The sequence below is a fragment of the Pristiophorus japonicus genome, chromosome 9 (genome assembly GCF_044704955.1).
Source record: "Pristiophorus japonicus isolate sPriJap1 chromosome 9, sPriJap1.hap1, whole genome shotgun sequence".
In the NCBI taxonomy this organism is placed as follows: domain Eukaryota; kingdom Metazoa; phylum Chordata; class Chondrichthyes; family Pristiophoridae; genus Pristiophorus; species Pristiophorus japonicus.
In genome coordinates this window covers 154,757,440-154,783,993 of record NC_091985.1, presented here as the reverse complement: position 1 = coordinate 154,783,993, position 26,554 = coordinate 154,757,440, and the positions used below count along the sequence as shown (strand labels likewise).

At 45.3% G+C, this 26,554-nt stretch overlaps 1 protein-coding gene across 6 annotated transcripts in view; it reads left to right on the top strand.

Moving 5' to 3' along the window:
* The window catches only part of LOC139273283 (filamin-A-interacting protein 1-like), a 432,733-nt gene that overhangs the window by 364,660 nt on the left and 41,519 nt on the right, over positions 1 to 26,554 (top strand). The gene's annotated exons all lie outside the window — the stretch shown is intronic.

Below are 26,554 nucleotides of genomic sequence, written 5' to 3'. Positions count from 1 at the left end.
GCTTTCCCTCCATAACCCTTGATCCCTTTAGCTGTAAGGGCCACATCTAACTCCCTTTTGAATATATTTAATGAACTGGCCTCAACAACTTTCTGTGGTAGAGAATTCCACAGGTTCACAATTCTGAGTGAAGAAGTTTCTCCTCATCTCGGTCCTAAATGGCTTACCCCTTATCCTTGGACTGTGACCCCTGGTTTTGGACTTCCCAAACATCGGGAACATTCTTCCTACATTAACCTGTCCAATCCCGTCAGAATTTTATTGGGTTATGAGTTCCCCTCATTCGTCTAAATTCCAGTGAATATAAGCCTAGTCGATCCAGTCTTTCTTCATATGTCAGTCCTGCTATCCCGGGAATCAATCTAGTGAACCTTCACTGCATTCCCTCAATAGCAAGAATGTCCTTCCTCAGATTAGGAGACCAAAACTGCACACAATATTCCAGGTGTGGTCTCACCAAGGCCCTGTACAACTGCAGTAAGACCTCCCTGCTCCTATACTCCACGTCAATACATTACCCCCAATACCATGTGCCTTAATTTTGCACCGTAACCTCTTGTGTGGGACCTTATCAAAAGCCTTTTGAAAGTCCAAATACACCACATCCACTGGTTCTCCCTTGTCCACTCTACTAGTTATATCCTCAAAACATTCTAGAAGATTTGTCAAGCATGATTTCCCTTTCATAAATCCATACTGACTTGGACCGATCCTGTCACTGCTTTCCAAATGCGCCGCTATTACATCTTTAATAATGGATTCCAGCATTTTCCCCACCACTGATGTCGGCTAACCGGTCTATAATTCTGTTTTCTCGCTCCCTACTTTTTTTTTTTAAAAGTGGTGTTACATTAGCTACTCTCTGGTTCAGTTTTTATGAACTGGAGTCCATGGAATGTTGGAAAATGACCACCAATGCATCCACTATTTCTAGGGCCACTTCCTTAAGTACTCTGGGATGCAGACTATCAGACCCTGAGGATTTATCAGCCTTCAGTCCCTTCAATTTCCCTGACACCATTTCCTGACTAATAAGGATTTCCCTCAGTTCCTCCTCCTCTAGACCCTCAGTCCCCTAATATTTCCGGAGGGTTATTTGTGTCTTCCTTAGTGAAGATAGAACCAAAGTATTTGTTCAATTGGTCTGCCATTTACTTGTTCCCCATTATGAATTCCTCTGATTCTGACTGCAAGGGACCTACAGTAGTCTTCACAAATCTTTTTCTCTTCACATCACTTAACAACAACTTGCATTTATATAGTGCCTTTTAATGTAGTAAAACAAAATTACTATAACATTTGACACTGAGCCACATGAGCTATTCGGGCAGGTGACCAAAAGCTTGGTCAAAGAGGTAGGATTTAAGGAGCGTCTTAAATGAGGAGAGAGCAATAGCTATAAGGAAAGGTTTAGGGAGGAAATTCCGAAACTAAATGTCCTATGTAGATCATCCTGGAACGCAAAAATCACCTCAGTCTTCTCTTCACCAGTCGTCTTAAACCCTCTCCCCTGTTCCGCCACACTCCTCCAACAACGTGTGTGAGGAGTTTATAGACTACTTTATCACAAAGGTCGAGACCATCTGCTCAGCTGCCTCTGCCACTTCCCTTCCTTCCCCTAGCCCACCGGGTCAAACTTCCTCTAAGGTTTCCCCCTGCCCTAGCCCTGAATTTGCATCTTTCTCCAGTTTCTCTCTGATCTCCCCTCGTGACCTCTCCGAACTCATCTTGCCGATGAGACCCACTTCCTGCTCCCTCACCCCTATTCCCACAAAACTGCTGACCACCCAACTTCCTTTTCTGGCTCCCATGTTAGCTGACATTGTTAACGGTTCTCTCTCCTTCAAATCTGCCATCATCAGCGCGCTCCTCAAAAAAAAACCTTGATCCCTCTGTTCTTGCAAACTACTGCCCCATCTCCAGCCTCCCTTTCCTCTCCAGTCCTTGAATGCGTTGTCGCCTCCCAAATCCATGCCCATCTTTCCCGCAACTCCATGTTTGAATCCCTCAGTTTCCACCCCTGCCACATTACTGAAACGCCTCTCAACAAAATCCCAAATGACATCCTTTGTGACTGTGACAAAGGCAAGCGATGCCTCCTTGTCCTCCTTGACCTGTCTGCAGCCTTTGACACGGTTGACCACTCCATCCTCCTACGAGGCCCAACATTCCCCAGGCCACGTGGCTGCACAGCAATGAAGAGGTCCCGTGCAGGCCACTCGCCAGCCATAACGCTGGAAACGATACTGCGCATGTGCAGCCGCACAGCAGGAACAAAGTTAAATGGACTGTGCACCATCGAGCTGGGTGGGACTGCACTCACTATCCAGTTGTAGCCAGAGAATCACCTGCAATGGCTTCTCTTCCCACTCCCGCATAGTTATCTCTGGTGTCCACCAAGGATCTAACCTTGGCCCCCTCCTATTTCACATCGACATGTTGCCTTGCAGTGATATCATCCAAAAACACAGCATCAGTTTCCACATGTACGTTGATGACACCCAGCTCTACCTCACCACCACATCTATCGACCTCGCCACTGTCTCTAAATTGACTAACTGCCTGTTTGACATCCAGTAGTGGATGAGAAGAAAGCCATTGTCTTTGGTGCCCGCCACAAACTCCGTTCCCTAGCCACTGATGCCATCTGTCTGAGGCTGAACCAGACTGTTGGCAACTTTGGTGTCTTATTTAACCTGGAAATGAGCTTCCGACCACATATCCATAGCATAGCTAAGACTGCCTATTTCCACCTTCAGAACATCACCCGACCCTGTCCCTGCCTCAGTTCATCTGCGGCTGAAGCCCTCATCCATGCATTTGTTACCTCCTAGACTTGATTATTGCAACGTATCCCTGGCTGGCCTCTCACAATTTACCCTACGAAAACTAAAGGTCATCCAAAACTCGGCTGTCCATGTCCTAACTCTCACCAAGTCCCGTTCACCCATTTCCCCTGTGCTCGCTGACCTACATCGGTTAAGCAATGCCTCGCTTTTACAATTCTCATCCTTGTTTTCAAATTACTCCATAGCCTCACCCCTCTATCTCTAATCTCCTCAACTCCCAGAAATATCTCTGCGCCGCCAATTTTGGCCTCTTGACAATGCCTGATTTTAATCCGTTTTGCATTGGTGGCCATGTCTTCAGCTGCCTAGGTCCCAAGCTCTGGAACTCCCTCCCTGAGCCCCTCTGTCTCTCTACCTCTTTCTCCTCCTTTTTAAGATGCTCCTTAAAACCTAAAATTGTTGTCAAACTTTTCCTAGTGAGCATCATTTAGCAGAAAATTGCCCTAATTTTGCTGTAGAGGTATTTGCAAACTCTGTGGTCTTGCAGATGGCTTGTGGGGAAGTAGTAATATCTCACTGACTGAGTATTCTTGATGCAACCAAGGCAAATTGCTGAGCGAGAATTGAAGGAGTGCAAGAGGTACCACTAAAACAAAGATTAATATTTGCTTCCAGGAAAGTCTGAAATAGCATTTCACTAAATATGCGCAACCTGCCAATCGGCAGACAATCCGGAAATTGAATTACGGTGAAATGAAATGCCACCTGTGCAAAGAGTTGCATGTTGACTCCTTGCATAAAACTCCCCAGTGGAATAGAAAGGCAATTTCTTATGTGCTCTGTATAATTGCTGAGATACCAAATTGAGGATAACCGTGTTGAAAGAGTTCTAGTTGACCATTTGTCATTTTAAGACTAGTTCTCATGTGCAATGACTTTGATGGTTCTCCCCTCCTGAATCCTACATTTGAATCTAGAATCTAGGTCAGTCAGACTGCATTTCTATCCCCTTCCAATACCACTTCTGCATCCGCCTCTGGAAAAATCTCTCTCTTCCCTTTATCCTCTGCCCCCTCCAGGTCACTTACAACTGCACTTCTTCAAGCTCCCAACTGTGTCCTCTTTAGCGCTTCATTCCACATAATGGGAGGGAAAATTGCGGTCGGGGGCTTCCTTCGGACGAACTCCTCTGACCCGAAAAAAATCTGAAAAAATACCTGGTGGTCCTGGAGGACCGTAGGATTCTGGTCGGAAGCCTTCATTTGCTGTGCGGGAACATGTACTCCAGATACGTAAACATATCCTGGAATCACGTGGGCCTGGACCACCAATCGCAATCTAGTATTCTCATTGATAATGGGGAGCTTTGTTTGTATGGACCTCCCATTACTATCAATAAAAGTACCCCACTAAAACAAGAAACACAACACAATAAATAAATACAACATCTCGTATTTAAAAGTAATTGAAATTGAATGTAATTAAATGTTTTAGAAAAAAATATATTTTTTGGAAATGTTAATGTGTTTTAATAAGGTTAATATTAAACTTAATGGACAGGGTTTTTAATATAAAAATGAGTAAGTTTAATTTTTCTAGATTTTAAAACTCTTACGCTGGCTATCATCATAGGCAGTCCCTCGGAATCGAGGAACACTTGCTTCCACTCTTAACATGAGTTCTTAGGTGGCTGAACAGTCCAATACGAGAGCCACAGTCCCTGTCACAGGTGGGACAGATAGTTGTTGAGGGAAGGGGTGGGTGGGACTGGTTTGCCGTACGCTCTTTCCGCTGCCTGCAGTTGATTTCTGCATGCTCTCGGCGATGAGACTTGAGGTGCTTGGCACCTTCCCGAATGCACTTCCTCCACTTGGGGCAGTCTTTGGCCAGGGACTTCCAGGTGTCGGTGGGGATATTGCACTTTATCAGGGAGGCTCTGAGGGTGTCCTTGTAACGTTTCCTCTGCCCACCTTTGGCTCGTTTGCCATGAAGGAGTTCTGAGTAGAGCACTTGCTTTGGGAGTCTCGTGACTGGCATGTGAACTGTGGCCTGCCAGTGGAGCTGATCAAGTGTGATCAGTACTTCAATGCTGGGGATGTTGACCTGGTCGAGGATGCCAATTTTGGTGCGTCTGTCCTCCCAGGGGATTTGTAGGATCTTGTGGAGACATCGTTGGTGGTATTTCTCCAGCGACTTGAGGTGTCTACTGTACATGGTCCATGTCTCTGAGCCATACAGGAGGGCGGGTAATAGTACAGCCCTGTAGACCATGAGCTTAGTGGCAGTTTTGAGGGCCTGGTCTTCAAACACGTTTTTACCAGGCGAAGAGTTTGAAGGACATGAGTTGGGCAAATAGCCCAAATCTCCATCCACGAATGTTCTTTCTGCGGGGATGCGTAGAATCTGTCAAAAGAAATTGACAGATTGCAAAAGCCGGTTCTCGGCACATGTACATCACACCCCGAGAACCAGCTTTTACGAGGCTTCTTCGAGTGCGTGCGCATGTTGTGTACACCTGGAGAGGCTGCAGTTTTCGGCCCCATATATCTGTAGTTAATCATCCATAGACTGATCTGGCTGGACCACATTGAACATCATCGGACCTTGCTCCCCTCCGCCAAAACCATTCACTGCTTCAAGATCACCCTGGAATGCAGAGATCAACCTGGCATCTTTTCTCCACAACCAACCATCTCCTCCTTTTAAACCCCACTCCCCTGCCTACTCTACCCTCACCTCTAACAACCTCTCGCTCGCTCACCTTATCCATGAGTCCTGCTTCCCTTCTTGGCTCCCATGCGAGATGAAATTGTAAATGCTTTCCCCTCCATTGCAAAACTACTGTCATTGCCACCTGCCCCACCCCCCCCCATCTTTTTAAAAAAAAAAACACCCTCCTCTCTCCTGTCTTTGAAAACTGCCACCCCATCACTTCCTCTCCAAATGTCTTCAACATGTTGCCTCCCAAGTTTGTCCCCATCTTTCAGTAATTCCATGTTTCAATCCAGTTTCTGATGCAGCACTGAAAGAGCCCTAATCAAAGTCACAAAGACTTTCTCTGTGACTGTGGTGGTACTGTCCCTCATTCTTCTTAACCTGTCTGCAACCTTTGACACAGTTCACCATGCCATCCTTCTCTGCTTCTCCACCGTTGTCCAGCAGAGTGAGACTGCTCTTGCATGGTCCACTCTAACCTATCCAGTCATGGTCACAGAATCTCAACAATGGCTTATCTTCCCGACCCTGCACCGTTGCCTCCTGGAGTCTCCCAAGGATTTATGCATGGCCTACTCTATTCCTCATGTACGTGATCTGGTCAATTATTTCATTGCTATTTGTGAGTGCTTGCTATCTGGAAATTGGCTGCTGTGTTTCCTACATTACAACAGTGACTGCACTACGAAGATTCTTCATTGGCTGTAAGTTGCTTTGGGATGCCCTGAGGTCATGAAAGATTCTATACAAGCAAGTATTTTACATGTTGCGCCTCGAGACTTCGTCCAAAGACATCAGTTTCCATCGCTGACGACGCACCTCTACTTTGCCACCATTGTCTGTGATGCCCACCTGCTTGTCTGATATGGAGCCTTGGATGAACCAAAATTTAAACATTTGGAGGTCTTTGGCCCCCGCCACAAACTCCGTAATTACTCCACCAATTCCAACCCCCTCACTGGCTACAATTTCAGGTCGAAGCCGACTTTTCGCAACCTTGGTGACCTATTTAACCCCTTGCTGTGCTTCCATATGCTCTCCATAAAGACTGCCTACTTCCACCTCAGCCCATCTCTTGTCCTAAACCCTCATCCATGCCTTTGTCACCTCTGGCCGATTACACACTTCCAATGCTCTTTCGGTCAGCCTCCCATCTTCCAGCCTCCGAGAACTTCAGCTCATCCGAAGTTCTGCTGCCCATGTCCTGCCCCCCCCCTTGCCCATCACCTCTGTGCCTGCTGACCTATGTTGGCTCCTGGTCTGGCAGCAAGTTGGTTCTTGAAGTAAATGTTTGATCCATCCCCTTCAATGTAGAGAGATAAATAAGTTCTTTTAACATTGTGCAGCTAAATAATAAATGCATCTCTGCACACAACGTGGGGAGACACAGTTTACCTTTTGAATCATCAGAACTAGGAGTAGGCCATTTGGCCCCTCGAGCCTGCTCCGCCATTCAATAAGATTGTGGCTGATCTGATCGTGGACTCAGCTCCACTTCCCCGCCCACTCCCCATAACCCTTTACTCCCTTATCGCTCAAAAATCTGTATCTCCGCCTTGAATATATTCAATGACCCAGCCTCCACAGCTCTCTGGGCCAGAGAATTCCATAGATTTATAATCCTCAAGAAATTTCTAAATGGTTGGCCCCTTATTCTGAGAATATGTCCCCTAGTTTTAGTTTCCCCTGAGTGGAAATATCCTCTGCATCCACCTTGTCGAGCCCCCTCATTATCTTCGATGTTTCGATAAGATCACCTCTCATTCTTCTAAATTCCAATGAGTCTGGGCCCAACCTTTCCTCATAAGTCAACCCCCTCATCTCCGGAATCAATCTTGTGAACCTTCTCTGAACAGCCTCCAATGCAAGTATATCCTCCCTTAAATACGGAGACCAAAACTGTACGCAGTACTCCAGGTGTGGCCTCACCAATACCCTGTACAGTTGTAGCAGGACTTCTCTGCTTTTATACTCTAGCCCCCTTGCAATAAAGGCCAACATTCCATTTGTCTTCCTGATTACTTGCTGTACCTGCATACTAACTTTTTGTGTTTCATGCACAAGGACACCCAGGTCCCTCTGTACTGCAGCACTTTGCTATTTTTCTCCATTTAAATTATAATTTGCTTTTCTATTACTTCTGCCAAAGTGGATAACCTCACATTTTCCCACATTATACTCCATCTGCCAAATTTTTGCCCACTCACTTAACCTGTCTATATCCCTTTGCAGATTATTTGTGTCCTCCTCACAATTTGCTTTCCCACCCATCTTTGTATCATCAGCAAATACGGTTACATTACACTCGGTCCCTTCATCCAAGTCATTAATATAGATTGTAAATAGTTGAGGATCCAGCACTGATCCCTGTGGCACCCCACTGGTTACTGTTTGCCAACCGGAAAATTACCCATTTATTCCAGCTCTGTTTTCTGTTAGTTAGCCAATCCTCTATCCATGGTAATATATCATGGTAATAACCGCGTAAGCTTTTATCTTGTGCAGTAACCTCTTATGTGGCACCTTAACAAATGCCTTCTGGAAATCCAAATACACCATATCCACTGGTTTCCCCTTATTTACCCTGCTCGTTGCATCCTGAAAAAACTCCACAAATTTGTCACGTGATTTCCCTTTCCTAAAACCATGTTGACTCTGCTTGATTGAATCATGCTTTTCCAAATGACCCTCACCGCTTTAATAATGCATTTCAGCATTTTCCCAACGACAGATGTTGGGGTAACTGGTCTATAAGTTTCCTGCTTTTTGTCTGTCTCTTTTTTTTAATAGGAACATTACATTTGCGGTTTTCCAATCCGCTGGGACCGCCCCAGAATCTAAGGAATTTAGGTAGATTATAACCAATGCATCCACTATCTCTGCAGCCATTTCTCTTAAGACCCTAGGATGTAAGCCATTAGGTACATGGAACTTGTCTGCTTTTCATCCCATTATTTTACCAAGTTCTACTTCATTAGTGATTGTATTAAATCCCTCCCTCCCTCCCTCTAGCCCCTTGATTATTGGGATGTTTTGAGTGTCTTCTACCATGAAGATCGATACAAAATATTTGTTCAACTTCTCTGCCATTTCCCTGTTCTCCATTATTAATTCTCCAGTCTCATCCTCTGGTGCACCAACATTTACTTTAGTCACATTTTTCCTTTTTATGTATCTGTAGAAACTCTTGCTATGGTTTTTATATTTCGTGCTAGTTTAATTTCATAATCTATCTTCCATCTCTATCATTTTTTTAAGTCGTTCTTTGCTGGCTTTTTAAAAATTTCCCAATCCTCTGGTCTCCTGTTAGTCTTGGCCACATTATATGTCCTTGTTTTCAATTTGATACCATCCCTTATTTCCTGAGTTAGCCATGGATGGTTATCTCTTCTCTTAGTCTTTCCTTCTCATTGGGATACATTTTTGTTGCGAGTTATGAAATATCTCCTTAAATGTCTTCCACTGCTCATCAACTGTCCCATACTTTAGTCTATTTTCCCAGTCCACTTTAGCCAACTCTGCCTTCATACCTTTGTAGTCTCCTTTATTTAAGCTTAGGACCCTGGTTTGAGATCCAACTTTCTCGCCCTCCAACTGAATTTGAAATTCAACCATGTTGTGGTCACTCATCCCTAGAGGATCCTTTACTACGAGATCATTTATTAATCCTGTCTCATTACACCGTACTAGATCTAAGATAGCCTGCTCCCTGGTTGGTTCCGCAACGTACTACTCAAGGAAACTATCCTGGATACAATCTCTGAACTCTTCCTCAAGGCTACCCTGGCAATTTGCTTTATCCAATCAATATGAAGGTTAAAATTGTCCATGATTATTGTCGTTCCTTTATTACAAGCCTCTATTATTTCTTGATTTATACTCCGTCCAACAGTGTAGCTACTGTTAGGGGTTCTATAGACTATGCCCACCAGTGACTTTTTCCCTTTATTATTCCTTATCACCACCCAACATCCTGATTCAACATCCTGATCCTCTGAGCCAATATCATTTCTCACTAACTCACTGATCTCATCCTTTATTAACAGTGCTACCCCATCTCCTTTTCCTTTCTGTCTGTCCTTCCGATTTGTCAAGTACACCTGAATATTTAGTTCCCAGTCCTGGTCACCTTGCAACCACATCTCTATAATGGCTATCGGACCATACCCATTTGTATCTTTGTGCTGTCAACGCATCTATTTTGTTACGAATGCGACGTGCATTTAGACAAAGAGCTTTTAAATTTGTTTTACCATTTTTTCCTGCTTATTTCCTCTGACCTTCAAATTCACTTTCTACATTTTTACTTTCCAATTCCAGCTTTGCTCCCTCCCCACTGAATGTAGTTTCAGATTCCCATCCCCCTGCCAAGCTAGTTTAAACCCTCCCCAATACTAGCACTAGCAAAACCCCCCCTCCCCCAGGCGAGAATATTGGTCCTGGCTCTGTTGAGGTGCAACCTGTCCGGTTTGTACAGGTCCCACCTCCCCCAGAAGCAGTCCCAATGCCTCAGGAAACTAAAGCCCTCCCTCCTGCACCATCTCTCCAGCCACGCATTCATCTGCTCTCTCTTCCTATTTCTTTACTCGCTAGCACGTGGCACCGGCAGTAATCTGGAGATTACTATCTTTTTGAGGTCCTGCTTTTTAATCTCTCTCCTAGCTCCCTTACCTCTTGCCTGCAGGACCTCATCCCTCATCCTACCTATGTCATTGATCCCGATATGGACCATGACCTCTGGTTGTTCACCCTCTTTCTCTTTCCCCCCCACCCCTAGACACAGTTGACTCTTTGTCAACATTCAGCTGAACGTAAGTGTGCGACAGTTCAAGCTTGGAGAGAATCTTTGACCCTGAGAGTGCTGCATGCAAATCTTACGATGTAGGTAACAGTACTGCTCATCAACTGCTTGTAGTCACCGCACAAGTGACCGTTTTTGTCTGCTTTGGGCACTACCATAATCTGGGTAGCCCATTCACCTTTCAGTTTTTACTAGCACTCCATTCTGTCTGAGCTTCGCTAGCTTGCCCTCCAGCTGACCTTTCATCGCATAGGGGCCTGGCCTTGCCTTGCAATAGACAGGCTTCACATTGGACTTGATGTGGATAGACATGTCGTATCCATAACTGTCTGTGAACATACTTTTGTACTTGTCCAGCATTGTCAAGTCACTTCTTTTGAAGCATCTACACTGAAGATGTTTGTCCAGCCTAGTTTTAATTTTCTCAACCAGTCATTGCCCATGAGGGTTGACCTGTTGCTGTAGCTCGCTACAATAATGGGCAGCTTTCCTGACTGGCCATTGTCGAATTCTACATTGTATTTGTCCACATTTCTCTGGAGCAGGTTTTTAAACTCTACGGTAATCTTTGTAGGTGGTACTTGATTAAACTTGCACTCATGTCCTTACTCATGATAGAGCAGTCTGCCACTATGTCGATACACATCAGTATATTGCTCGTTGATCAAAAGTCAGAAGTCTTTCTCACGACTGCTAGTGGCACAGATACTGTAGATGCCCAGTTCAACATCAGGAGTGTTCATTTCAATATTGTGAACTCCTCCCTTTTCTTGGCATTGCATTGCCACTAGAATGGTTCATTCTTCCTGCTTTTAGATCTAGCTCTGCAAGCTGTTGAAATATGGCCTTGCTTCTGGCAGTGAAAACATTTTGCATTTCTCTCCCCAGATTGGCTGGACTTTGAGTGATTTCGATTGCAGCGATAACAATTCACTGAACTGCTCTCACCAATGGGCTTTTGACTCGGTCTCACAGCTTTAGGTTTGGCGGTGGCTTTGTGACTGTAGTCACTTGAGTTGGACGGAGCTCCCTAGCATTCTTCGATGCTATCTCCATAGATAAGGTCATTTTGCAATTCGAAGTGTTCAGTAACTTGGACTGTGTGCGCTGCTCCACCAGTCCCCACAAACCTATCTCGCAACGCACAATCCAAAAATGTGCCAACTTTACAAAGCAAAGACAGGTTCTTGAGAGCTACAATGTACTCACTGATGGTTTCACAGTTTTTGGTTTCTGGTACCAAATCTCTAGCGTTCTACTATTTCTAATAGCTTTGGGTCAAAATGGTCTTCCAGTTTCTCGACAGTGTCTTCAAACAATGCATCCTTCGCTTTCCCTGACATGAGCCGGTTTGTCAATGTTCTGTAGACATCTGGCCTGATCTCGGTTAGAAAAATTGCTTTTTTCCATTCATGAATTACTTTTATTTTGAGCTTGAACATTCTCATCTGCACCTTCGGTCTCAATAATGTTGTTGCCCTCAAAAAAAAATCTCCATCTGCTCAATGCAAGACCTGAATGAATGGTTTGCGAGCTTGGTCATACAATCCGAGGCTTCCGATGAATCCCGTAGGTGCAGCCATGATTGTGCCGATCCCGTCAAACACTGACTCCGCTCGCTACCTGTGACAATCTACACCGCTGTAGCTGTGTATACATACACGCGAAGGCGAAGTGTGCACGATTCTGCATGAGCTGTGGCTCAGTGAGTGGCACCCTTCCCTCTGAGTCAGAAGGTTGTGGGTTCAAATCCCATTTCGGGCACATAAGTGCAGTGCTGAGGGAGTGCTGCACTGTTGGAGGGTGCTGTCTTTTGGATGAGATGTTAAACCGAGGCCCCATCTACTCTCTGGTGGATGTAAAAGATTCCATGACACTATTTCTAAAGAGCAGGGGGGTCATCCCCGGTGTCCTGGCCAATATTTATCCCTTCATCAACATAAAACAAACAGATTATCGGGTCATTATCACATTGCTGTTTGTGGGAGTTTGCTGTGTGCAAATTGGCTGCTGCGTTTCCCACATTACAACAGTGACTACACTTCAAAAATACTTCATTGGCTGTAAAGCACTTTGAGACGTCCAGTGGTCATGAAAGGCACTATATAAATGCAAGTTTTATTTTGTCATTTTGTGCTATAAACTTTTCCACTAGCAAATTATCAGTTTTGTGCAAAAGACAAAATGATTTTCAAAGCAATATTTTGGAGCAATTGAATGGGCTCCCAATCTCTCTTTTCTTGGATTTTACTGATTTCACGCATCCTCTGTACTCCATCATTGGAATCTTTTTCCGAGCTGCTTTTCTTGCTTTTGATTTGGACATTCCCTCCCATTTGAATCCTGACGTGCTCTTTATATGAAAAACCTGATTAATTACAGTTGTCAAGGGCAGGGAAGAGCTAGAATTCCGGATGTGACTTTCTGCTCCTCACCTGGTTTCCCAGACAACATTTAGCCATCAATTAGTACCGCAGGATAAATGGGTAAACATTGTGTTCCAAGCTGTACCTGATTCTAGATGACACCAGGTTAGCAGGAGATGAGCAGGTTTCAATGAGTAACTGGCCATCATTTTGGTTAATTGTTTAAAAACATTGAAATGAGGTCATGCTGAATTTTAAAGTGTAAACACTTTTGACTTCTTGTGGAAGGAGAGTTTATTGTAAGATATGATTTGTACACTTTCTATAGCCAAACTTGATTATAAAATCTTAATGTAATGGGATTGCACCAAATGCTGCCAGTTTTCATTACTACTTTAGTACTACCCTATGTAAACTAGAGGCGATCCAAAACTCGGCTGCCCGTGTCCTAACTCGCACCAAGTCCTGCTCACTCATCACCCCGCTGATCTGCACTGACTTCCGGTTAAGCAACGCCTTGATTTCAAAATTCTCATCCTTGTTGCCCTCGCCCCTCCCTATCTCCTCCAGCCCCACAACCCCCTGAGATATCTGCGCTCCTCTAATTCTACCCTCCTGAACATCCCTAATTGTAATTGCTCACCCATTGGTGGGTGTGCCTTCTGTTGCCTAGGCCCCAAGCCCTGGAACTCCCTCCCTAAACCTCTCCACCTCACTACCTCTCTTTCCTCCTTCAAAACACTCCTGAAAACCTACTTCTCACCAGCCCTAATTTCTACTTGGGCGAGGCCATGGAGTGATTTAAAAATAAGGATCAGATTTTTGAAATCGAGACGTTGCTTAACCAGAAGCCAATGTAGGTCAGTGAGCACAGGGGTGATGGGTGAGCAGGACTTGGTGCGAATTAGGTCATGGGCAGCTGAGTTTTGGATCATCTCTTGTTAACATAGGGTAGAATGTGGGAGGCCAGCCAGGAGTGCTTTGGAATAGTCAAGTCTAGAGGTAATAAAGGCACGGGTGAGGGTTTCAGCAGTGGATGAGCTGGGGCTAGGGCGGAGGTGGAAATAGACGGTCTTGGTTATGCTGCGGATACGTGGTCGGAAGCTCATTTCGGTCAAATATGTCACCAAGGTTGCGAACAGTCTGGTTCAGCCTCAGACAGAAATTGGGGAGAGGAATGGAGTCAGTAGCTAGGGAATGGAGTTTGTGGCAGGGACCGAAAACAATGGCTTTGGTCTTCCCAATATTCAATTGGAGAAAATGTCTGCTCATCCACAACTGGAGTCTGACAATTTAGAGACCGTGGAGGGGTCAAGAGAAGTGGTAGTGAGATACAGCTGGATGTCATCAGCGTACATGTGGAAACTGATGGTGTGTTTTTGGATGGTGTCTCCAAAGGGCAACATGTAGATGAGAAATAGGAGGGGGCCAAGGATAGATCCTTGGGGGACACCAGAGGTAATGATGCGAGCGTGGGAAGAGAAGCTGTTGCAGGTGATTCTCTGACTATGATTAGATAGATAAGAATGGAACCAGGCGCGTGCAGTCCCGCCCAGCTGGATAACAGTGGAGAGGTGTTGGAGGAGGATAGAGTGGTCAACCATGTCAAAGGCTGCAGACAAGTCAAGAAGGGCAAGGAGGGATAGTTTGCCTTTGTCACGGTCACAAAGGATGTCATTTGTAACTTTGATGGCCGTTCCGATACTGTGACTGGCGCGGAAACCGGATTGGGGCGATTCAATCAAGGAATTGCTGGGCATGGATTTGGGAGGTGACACCACGTTCAAGGACTTGGGACAGGAAAGGGAGGTTGGAGATGGGGTGGTAGTTTGCAAGGATCGATGGCTCGAGGATTGGTTTTTTGAGGAGAAGTGTGATAATGGCAGATTTGAGGGAGAGCATACGGACTGCAGCTGTTGGAGACCCATCACCACTTTGGCAACTAGGAACAGCTACTAAATAGTTATATACATCCCAGTTAGGATTGTGTGCAATGGAGGTTATTCCATTGTTGCCCGTCCTTTTCATTGGAAAGTTGCAGAGCCAAGGGCTGCTGTCGGAATAAGATTGTTAAGTTGCTGCAGTGTAGCCATAGACAGTACTGACTGAAGCCACATTTCTGGCTCAGCAATGATGAATGATCAGTTTTGCCAATGTTGCCCATGTCCTGAGAATAACTGGAGTAAAAATCATAAAAAATGGCTGACCAGTTTGTGGAATGAACATAGCTAGTTGACCATCTATATTTGAGGTGTGTACACAACAGTCTAAGTTTTCTCCAGTTTTATGAAGCCTTTCTTTCTCTATTCAAACCACAGAATGGAAACTTGTCCTTCGAAAACCTTTTTCTTAAGGGTAGCATGCAGGGATCATCTTGAAGATATAGTACCATCTGTATGTTGATCCTCATTATTAGCAATGGTATTATCTAGGATAGGCTGTGTTTAGATAGTGCCTTGGAGTTTTCAAACTGCAGCAGGTGCTGATATCCAAATCACTGGGCAGTTGAATTTTTTTTTGATAATTACTCCTACTCAACTGATGTAAATCTAGCACACTGAAATTCTCTGCTTTATTCATCTGTAACTGAGCATTGAGTGTCAAATCTAGGATTGTCCTCACTACCAATATTATATTTTGAAATTTGGTCACGATGTTTGATCATGGAAAGGTTAGGTTTGTTCACATTGATCATATTTTACCTACAGATGTGGAAGGCGTTGAAAGTTGGAATGATTCGATTATTACTGATGAGTCAGATAGTCTTGTTACAAGTAGAGTACCAGTAGCAGATACTACACCAGATGTACCAGAACCAAGTCCAAGAGAAAGTCAGAATTTAAGTCCCGTCAAACAGTCTGAAGTTGTAGAGTCAAAATGTAGATCAAGGGTTGCCCTTGGAGAAAAACTCTCCTCGGGCTCAGCCTAGAATGAGTCTAAGTTCGACACCAAGTTTGGAAGGTTCTGTTCAGGAGCGAAGGTATCCTCTTCAAAACAGAAAAACAGTGGTTAAGTTTGATTCATAAATATGGCAAAATAAGTCCATATCTTTTGTGTATAACATGCAAGTTTTGTATGATTGAGCTGTGATCCTGACCAACGGATCCACCACAGACCCAATCAACGTCCGAACCGGGGTCATGCAGGGCTGCGTCATCGCGCCAAACCTCTTCTCGATCTTCCTCGCTGCAATGCTCCACCTCACAGTCAACAAGCTCCCCACTGGAGTGGACCTAAACTACAGAACCAGTGGGAAACTGTTCAACCTTCGCTGCCTCCAGGCCAGATGCAAGACCGTCCCCTCCTCTGTCATCTAACTACAGTATGCGGCTGATGCTTGCATCTGCGCACATTGAGGCTGAACTGCAAGTCATCGTAAACATCTTCAATGTGTACGAAAGCATGGGCTGTACACAAAACTTCTAAGACAAAGGTCCTCCACCAACCTGACCCTGTCACACAGCACTGCCCCTCCCACCCCCCCCCCCCCCCCCACACACAAGTCAACAAGATCCACGTCGTGGCCCTGGACAATGTGGACCACTTTCTATACCTCGGGAGCCTGTTATCAGCAAGGGCAGACATCGACGACAAGGTTCAACACTGCCTCCAGTGCAGCCTTCGGCCGCCTGAAGAAGTGAGTGTTAAAAGGCCCTCAAATCTGGCACCAAGCTTATGGTCTACAGGGCTGTAGTGACATCCACCCTCCTGTATGGCTGAGATGTGCACCATATACAGTAGACACCAAGTTGCTGGAGAAATACCACCAATGATGCCTCCACAATATCCTGCAAATCCCCTGAGGACAGATGCACCAACATCGGTGTTTTCGATCAGGCCAGCATCAAAGCACTGACCACACTCGACCAGCTCCGTTGGGCGGGCCATGTTGTCCGCATGCTGGACACAAGACTCCCAAAGTAAGTGCTCTACTCTGAACTCCTACACAGCAAGCGAGCCCAAGGTGAGCAGAAGAAACATTTCAAGGACACCCTCAAAGCCTCCTTGATAAAGTGCAACATCCCCACCGACATCTGGGAGACCCTGGCCAAAGACCGCCCTAAGTGGAGGAAGAGCATCCGGGAGGGCGCTGAGCACCTCGAGTCTTGTCGCCGAGAGCATGCAGAAACCAAGCGCAGACAGCGGAAGGAGCGGGTGGCAAACCGGACTCCCCACTCACCCTTTCCCTTAACGACTATCTGTCCCACCTGAGACTATAATTCCCATATTGGACTGTTCAGTCACCTGAGAACTCGCCTTTGAGTGGAAGCAAATATTCCTCAATATCGAGGGACTGCCTATGATGATTATTTTGTTGTTACATTTTCATCGTGGAGGGAGAATTGTAATGGAGCTCCCCCTAGTGGACTACTACTCCATCTAGTGGACTACTGTGGTAATGCAACTGCTGATGTAAATATAATAAGAGTCATGTGACAGTCACATTGTTTCGGTTTGAGCCATCGTGCAGAGTGTTTTGTTTGTGATGTAGTAAGAATATATCACAGATTACATCTGAGTGCTCAGCTGATTGAGCTTCCACAGCCAGCTTTGACTGAAAATAACTCAACCTGATTACTTCATAATATTCCGTGGGACACTGGCTCCTGTACAGTTGGGGAAATGTTATCTACAATACAAGAAGCTATGTTTGAATAGGGGCAAAATAAGGATGCATCAATATCCTGGAATTTTATCCAAATTAGAGAATCTTTATGCATGGCTGTCCCTTGAGAAATTAAATGGGTGGGATTGTGTACATGTTATGATCGATTGTGGAAGGGCTGTGCTTCATGGCTCAACTTGCATTGTGTCATGAACAGAGCTAGAGCAGCCATTAACAACAAACAGTCTTCGTGTGCATTTGAAACATATATAAGATTTTGAAGGGGATTGACTGGGTAGATGCTGAGAGGTTGTTTCCCCTAGCTGGGGTGTCTAGGACCAGGGGGCACAGTCTCAGGATAAGGTGGGTAGGCCAATTAAGACCGAGATGAGGAGGAATTTCTTCATTCCAGGTTGTGAATCTTTGGAATTCTCTACTCCAGAGGGCTGTGGGTGCTGAGTCGTTGCATATATCCAAGGCTGAGATCAATAGATTTTTGGACTCTAGGGGAATCAGGAGTTTGGAGATCGGGCGGGAAAGTGGAGTTGAGGTCGATGATCAGCCATGATCTTATTGAATGGCGGAGCAGGCTCAAGGGGCCATATGGCCCTCAAGCTCCTGCTCCTATTTCTTATGTTGTAATTTAAAATCAGTGAGAGCCATGACTGCGCTGGTAGTTAATCTGCCATGTATACATCTTCAGCATTAGCTAAAGATTTTTTTGTAATTTGACATCTGTGAAGTGCTTCAAGGTGTTAAGATTTTATTTTATCTTTCAAACCCATTGTGTGTTCCTGTGTTGAGATGACATGGGTCTGGAATTTGGGGTCAGCACGAAGCAAAGACATTCGCTGCTGGCCCCGAAGTATGCTTTGCACAAGGATCTTGCGATCCTGTCGAACTTCTTCGGCTTTTCCGACCTTAACTGCCGTTGATTTGAATTGGACAGGGATTCCCTTGTGCGAGCTGCTGTGGTATCAACAGGCTGTCGAAACAGCCAATCAATAGGCAGAATTCTCGCAGGCAGCAAACAAGGAAGTGGTTAAACCCTTAAAATTCTATTCTATCTTTTTTTTTTTAAATAGAGAAAAACAAAGATTGAGGCTTTCACATGGGGAAAAGGCAAACTTAAAAATACTTGATTTTAATTTTTATTAAAATGGACAAATTTGACACTGCACAAAATTAAAATGAGTTTTCCAGGTCCATACACATTTGTTTCGCAGTGATAACACTGTTAAACCCCCAGTTACACCTAATCCCTTTGGGTCTATCTTTTAGTATGGAATTTAAGTGTCTTTACTGCAGAACAGCCGAAGTTTTCGTCTGTTTCAATGATTTTGCTGGTTCCACAGATTGCCGTGGGGGGTGAGGGTTTCGAGCGCAGCCTGTATAGGGGTTTTTAATGACTGATCGCAACTTCAGGACTTCCACATGCGCATGCTCTAAATCCTGAAGTTGAGATCAATTTCGCTGTCATCCTGATTGCAAATTCCAGGCCATCGAATTGTAAGTTTTTTTTTTCAATTTGGTCCTGGGATGTGGGTGTCGCTGGCAAGGCCGGCATTTATTGCCCATCCCTAATTGCCTTTGAGAAGATGATGAGCCGCTGCCTTGAACAGCTGCAGTCCGTGTGGTGAAGGTACTCCCACAGTGCTGTTAGGGAGGGAGTTCCAGGATTTTGACCCAGCAACGATGAAGGAATGGCGATATATTTCCAAGTCAGGACGGTGTGTGACTTGGAGGGGAACGTGGAGGTGGTGGTGTTCCCATGTGCCTGCTGCCCTTGTCCTTCTCGGTGGTAGAGGTCACGGGTTTGGGAGGTGCTGCCGACGAAGCCTTGGCGAGTTGCTGCAGTGCATCTTGTAGATGGTACACATTGCAGCCACGGTGCGCCGGTGGTGGAGGGAGTGAATGTTGAAGGTGGTGGATGGGGTGCCAATCAAGCGGGCTGCTTTGTCCTGGATGGTGTTGAACTCGTATGTGCTTTTGGAGCTGCACTTATCCAGGCAAGTGGAGAGTATTATATCACATTCCCGACTTGTGCCTTGTAGATGGTGGAAAGGCTTTGGAGAGTTGGTGGGTGAGACACTCGCCGCAGAATACCCAGCCTCTGACCTGCTCTTGTTGCCACAGTATTTATGTGGCTGGTCCAGTTAAGTTTCTGGTCAATGGTGACCCCCAGGATGTTCATAGTGGGGGATTCAGTGATGGTAATGCCATTGAATGTCATGGTGTGCTGGTTAGACTCTCTCTCTTGTTTTAGATAGTCATTGCCTGGCTCTTTTGTGGCACCAATGTTACTTGCCACTTAGCCCAAGCCTGAATGTTGCATGCGGGCAAGGGCTGCTTCATTATCTGGGGAGTTGTGAATGGAACGGAGCACTGCGCAATCATCAGCGAATGTCCCCACTTCTGATCTTATGATGGAAGGAAGGTCATTGCTGAAGCAGCTGAAGTTGGTTGGGCCTAATAATGCCCTGAGGAACTCCTGCAGCGATGTCCTGGGGCTGGGATGATTGACCTCCAACCACCACAACCAACTTCCTTTGTGCTAGGTTTGATTCTAGCCAGTGGAGAGTTTTCCCCCTGATTCCCATTGACTTCAGTTTTACTAAGGCTCTTTGATGCCACACTCTGTCAACTACTGCTTTGATTTCAAGGGCAGTCATTCTCACCTCACCTCTGAAATTCAGCTCTTTTGTCCATGTTTGGACCAAGGCTGTAATGAGGTCTGGTGCTAAGTGGTCCTGGCGGAACCCAACCTGGGCATCGGTGAGCAGGTTATTGGTGAGTAAGTGTCGCTTGATAACACTGTCGACCGCACCTTCCATCACTTTACTGATGGGTTGAAAGTAGACTGATGGGGCGGTAATTGGCCAAATTGGATTTGTCTTGCTTTTTGTGGACTAGACATACCTGGGCAATTTTCCACATTGTCAGGTAGATGCCAGTGTTGTAGCTGTACTGGAACAGCTTGGCGAGAGGCGTGGCTAGTTCTGGAGCACAAGTCTTCAGCACAACAGCCGGGATGTTGTCTGGGCCCATAACCTTTGCTGTATCCAGTGCACTCAGCTGTTTCTTGATATCACGTGGAGTGAATCGAATTGGCTGAAGACTGGCTTCTGTGATGGTGAGGACCTCAGCAGGAGGCTGATGTGGATCATCCACTCGGCACTTCTGGCTAAAGATGGTTGTAAGCGCTTCAGCCTTGTCATTTGCACTCGTGCTGGGCTCCACATTGAGGATGGGGATATTCATGGAGCTGCCGCCGCCTGTTAAGTTTGTGAAAATTCTCTCAACCCGAAGATATTCTACCACCATATTTTGTACGTATTATCTGTTACAAATGTGTGTCTGCTACAGACGCCTCTGCTCTCATAAGTGGACTAAGCGTCTTAGTTTGTTGACTCTCAATACCTTGTATCTGCCTGGACAACAGTGTGACCAGAGTGTAACAACCGTATTCTCCTGTGACCTGAACTGGATATTCATGTTTTGCACATGTGTATCACTTTAGTCCCTCCCAAAGGCTGACTAAGGAAACACTTGGTAAAATCATTAACTTGCTTTAATGCTTATTACATGAATATTCAAAGCAACAGTTAAGTCAATGAAAGAAGTGAATTCAATATCACTTCTCTTCACGTAATAATACAAAATAACGTTTCCCCAGATCAGTGGGTGGTCTTACTGGACATAAAGGGAATAACTCCTACGGTCTGTTCTTTTATCCCAGAGAAGAGCCTCCCCTCTCTGCAGTCTGCTGTCCTTTCTTCTGTCAGCCTGACTCAGTGAAGGCTTTTAGTTAAATGACTCCACTCTACCCAAGTGCATGATCCACCAGGCTAACTGGGCAATGATCCCTGATGAGTTCAAATGTAGAAGAGTTGCTATGATAACAATAAGTGTGAATCTTTCATTGACAGCGGCACGCTGCTTTAAATGCTGTGTATAAAATGTAATCTACACCTCCAAGCCCTACTGTCCTGTAAATTTAAAACCTTGAGAGCTACATTTGGCTCTAAAGCATTTTTAATGGCGCAGAAATTCCGTTTTCTCCTTCCTGCGGGCGTTCGACTAGATTTTAGAGGAAAAAAATGCAGACTTACCTGAAGCTGCTGCGTCCGCTCGAGATCCCAGTCCACAGTGTGTGTACGTAGGGACATCCGTAAACTGGAGCTGGAGTCACATGGCTCTGGCTAGCCAATCAAGGTACTGTATTTTCACATTCATAATAATGGGAACTCCGTAAGTTGGAGTTCCCATTATGAATGAGAACCCCCCCCCAACACCCAAAACACTCAAAATGGAAAATGTATACCGCATATTAAATATTAATTTAAATTAAAGTTTAATGTCTTATAAAAAAAATATATATATTCCCAATTTACAAACAATTTTTTTTAATTATGCCTTAAAATAAACTTACCGTAGTGGGGAGGGTTTTAACAAAGTGTTTTCATAACTTTATTTTAATATGTTTTTGTGTGTTTTAAAACACGTGCGGCTGTAAAAGTAGGCTATGCGTCTGCTTTTTCAGGTGCAAGATTTTTGAGGACATTGGCTGGGAAAGATATGTGTAAATCCCACAATCTTGCCCATGCAAATGTCCTCACTGCCGGTCTGTCTAGAAACTGTCGAGCTCCAGCTTGACCGATCGGGAAAGCCGATTTTCAGTGCATGCGCATTTGCACCCTGAAAACCGGCTTTTCTGATGCCTTCCCGGGTCCATAGAAACTTCGTACGGGCCCGGGACATCAGAATTTCTACCCCGATATCTTTTACACCAAGGACATTCCTGGAACAAGGACATTCCTGGACCATGGACACATTGTTTAAAAAGGTACCTGCACTATTTTTTAAGTTCCAGCCCTGACTTTCTGGGCCGAATTTAATGCGCGATTAATGTGCAAATGCAGCAAGTTCTTAAAAATAGCGGGGAGGCTAAGGGCGAGATGCTTGTTTGTGTGAAGCAAATGGCAGAATGACGTAAATTGACCAAGTTTTGGAGATTCACATTTCGCTCCATATCCCTTAATCCCCTGAACCTGCTGGCTGTGTACTGGTCTGGAACTTGTGGTCGGAGGTGAACCTCCAGAGTACAGCACCGAAAAAAAAAAAAAAAAAAATTAAATATTTGGTGTCTCCAGAGCTTCGGTGTGTTCGGGTCGTGGGCCTACAGGCGTCGCCTGCGCAAAGGCTCGGGGGTATAGACGGTTCGGAAGCGTCCTTGGGATCACGTGGGCCAGGCTAACCAATTAGAAAGGGGGATTCCTCAAAAGCTAATGAGAAATCTCTAAATAAATAATATAATTCTAATTTAAAAAAAAAACTATTCCCAGGTTTGAAATTGAAGTCCCCTTTATTCAGCATTTAAAATAAAAATGTAATTTTTTTGAATAAAAATAAAAACATTTTAATCCAGCCCAAACTTCACAGGAACTAATTTTAAATGTTTTTGTACTTTTTTAATTTAACATTTATTTTACCACTGATGCTGGTACCAGGCTTGTGTGGCCATTTGCTGAGCTGTAGTTGGGCAAATAGCACCACTCTGCGTCAGAAGTGTTTTTAGGACGCGTGTGGACGATCTGTCGAGGAGAAACTTGACGGATCTCAAGTTCCGAGTTTTCGTGCATGCAGAAACCTGGAACTTGCGGGGCCAATCTGAGGGCTTACGGCAGCATACGCTGTGATGAGCCCTGCAAATTCTGTTGTTTTTCCAGCGAGATTCGTGCTATTGCGATTAATGAGGTGATGTGACTGAGCTAAATAAATAAAGATTAGGTGGAGGGGAGAAATGATTATCTGGCTTGTTTCTGTTGAGTATAAAGCTTAAATTCTGATGTAAAGACATCCAAACAGGTGCATTAAAGATGTCAAATGTTTTGCAAACTTGAAACGAAGCAGCAGATGTTTCGGTTATGTGCAAAGAGCTTGTCTGTCTGATGGGAGCTTTGTAGAGGTGAACTGCATTGTCTGATTTATCAGTTCCTGATTCAATTTGAGGTTTTTTTTGGTTGCCTTAACTGTAATTAGGAATAACAAAGATTGACTCAAGTGTGCTGATCTTGTTATTGGCTTTATATTTACCAGAGCTGTTGAACATATCTCAGGAGCTTGTATGTATTTTAGCTAGAAAATTGCACATTGCTTGTGCAGATTATTATTTGGCCTGTTCTGATTTGAGAACTCGTTGGGTGGAATATGATGGTTGAATAAGTTGAGGTTTTCCAGATTGCGTGATGTGATTTTGTTTCTCATTGTAAATGCCCCCTCCTTCGTTATAAATGAGGTCATGGTGTCCAATAGCAAATAGGTAACAGATTTGTAAAAGGCAGTGGTTATGTGTGGCCCATTATAGGAAGGACGTTAAGGTTGGGAGCATACAGCATAGATTACGGATATACGAACAATGACCGACAAGTAAAAGACCATCTGGTCCATGAAGCCTGTCCCACACAATTGAGATACCTTGTGTATCACAACATGTACACTCCCCACCCCACCTGAAACCAAGTGATGTCCTAGGAGAGGCAAAAAAACCCAGGCCAATTTGGGGGGAGTAAAATCTCTGAAATTCCCCTCCAACCCATCTAGACGATTGAAACTAGTCCAGGAGATCACTCTCTGGCCATTAAGTTCCCTGCAGTACCCACCTTCTGTAAGAGGTGATCACCGCCGCAGCCACAAACCGATCCAGCTTTCCAAGTTGACACCGGGGTAAGAAACTATATAGTTATGGGGATGGAGATGAGCTACTGAACCAGTTGCAATGTAGCAGAGACGGCTAAAAGGAGGTTTAACAGAGGTTTTTAAAATTGACTGGTTTGGCGCGGTAAATGGGGAAAGACTGTTTGCTGGTTGGGAGTTATCAGTGTAGTGAGGTGAGGGGTGAAGAGAAGTTTCTTTACACAGGTAGTTTTTAAAGAGTGTGGAATATTTTATGACTGGGAATATTTGTGGCAAACAAAAAATGGCTGAAGACGTGAAGCAAAGGAAGGCTGTGCATAGAGCAGGGCAGTGGGATTAGTGTTGGATTGCTCTGACACAGTTAGCACAGACCCGATGGGCTGAATCCCTGAATGGCTCCCTCTCTTCTGTCAACGTCTGATTCTCTAGCTCGCTTTTGTGTTTCTCGTCATTCTCTCTGCACCAGGACAAGGCGGCAGGCATTTGAAGTTGTACAGAAAGGAGATGGCATTTCTTGAAGCAGCCGAGAATGAACGGGAGTTCAAACGATCGCGACTTCAAAGTAGTAGTGGCACAAAACCGTGCATTATTCTGCCCGACTGTGTTGTGTATGCAATAACTGTTAGACTGAGTACTGTTTAACTCCAAGAGATATAACCTTGGCTCTGCTTTATTAAGGCCCAAAAGTGATGAATATACAAAATGGCTGGCCTTTTATACTTGGGCTGTGCATACGTGCGTACAGCCCAATGGCTTCCAACAGTGACGCCATCTAGTGGCTAGTGATCCCTAAAGTACATACATGACAGGCTGGATCATCTGCTGCAGTGAGGCTCCCTCCTACTGCATCTCGAGCCTTCAGTGTTCTGTCTCTGGTTCTGCCATCACTCAGCTAAACACTGGTTTCCTAAGAATGTCTGATCAGTGGAGTCTCACTACTTCAAAAGACCATGGAGAGGGTGAAATTGCCCCTTTATAGCCTTGTGGCATCTCTTGGGAAAAATCTGCCTTGCACCCCGGGGGAGGGAGGCACTGCACCTCCCAGGAAATTGCCTAGGAGTTTGCGGAGGTGCTGTGCCTTGCCACGCAGTTAGCGTTGCGGGCTGCCGCGCAACCGGCGATAACAAAATTGCCCCACGAGGCGCGAAGCTGGCGGATATCCGCTCTCGGGGCACCCCTTTAAGACCCGAAGAACATAAATAGGAGCAGGAGTAGGCCATTCAGCCCCTCGAGCCTGCTCTGCCATTCAGTGAGATCCTGGCTGACCACCTACCTCAACTCCACTTACCTACACTATCCCCATATCCCTTGTTTCCCTTAATCCAAAAATCTATTGATCTCTGTCTTGAATATACTCAAAGACCCAGCCTCCACAGCCCTCTGGGGTAGAGAATGCCAGCGATTCACCACCCTCTGAGTGAAGAGGTTTCTCCTTATCTCAGTCCTAAATGGCCAACCCCTTATTCTGAGACAGACTCCTGGTTCGAGACTTAAAGGGGTGGGCGCCAGTGCCCTGGGCCGCCATCTTTGTTTGTCGGCTGATGCAGGATATATTTAAGAGGGAGATAGATATAGATTTCTAGAAATAAAAGGCATCAAGGGGTATGGGGGAAAAGCGGGAATATGGTGTTGAGATAGAGAATCAGCTATGATATTGAATGGCGGTACAGACTCAAAGGGCCAAATGGCCTACTACTGCACCTATTCTCTGTTTCTATGACTCTCCAGTCCTGGTATAGTCTGGGCCGCCGTCTTGGGTGCTGGGCTGCGGTCCCGATCGCACACTGCCCTGGTAGCTCAGTGGTGGCCACCAATGGGCCTGCAGAGTGTGCAGCGGCCCTCCCCTTTAATGGAAGGGGAGGGTGGGCATTGAACTGTGTCAGTGCTATGTGGAGTCTCCGTGTAGCGCTTGACTCAGCACTGCATTACCGCCCCGAGACCTGCCCCTACAGGAAACTGAGCACCAGAGATTGCGCTCCGCTGACTTGGAGGGGCAGCAAGGGCAATTTAGTGTCGGGGATGAGAGTTCTGCACCAGACACTAAAAGTCCCGGCCCCAGAAGGTTACTGTCCCCAATCAGGGCCTGGGACAATTTCGTTCCCTAAGTTTGAACAGATTGAAATTGGTTTTCCTGTCTGTTTCAAACCACATGGACTGCTTCTGCAAAAGAGGAGACTGATTCCCAGACATTTCTTGTGCAAGGAGTGTTGAAGAAAGACTTGTATTTATATAGTGCCTTTCACGACCACTGGACGTTTCAAAGCGCTTTACAGCCAATGAAGTACTTTTGGAGTGTAGTCGCTGTTGTAATGTAGGAAACGCAGCAGCCAACTTGCGCACAGCAAGCTCCCACAAACACCAATGTGAGAATGACCAGATAATTTTTTTTGTTATGTTGATTGAGGGATAAACATTGCCAGGACACTGGGGATAACTCCCCTGCTCCTCTTCAAAATAATGTCATGGGATCTTTAACGTCCACTTAAGAAGGTGGATGGGGTCTCGGTTTAACATCTTATCTGAAAGACCTCTGACAGTGCAGCACTCCCCTGGAGTGTCAACCTGGATTAATGAGCTTAAG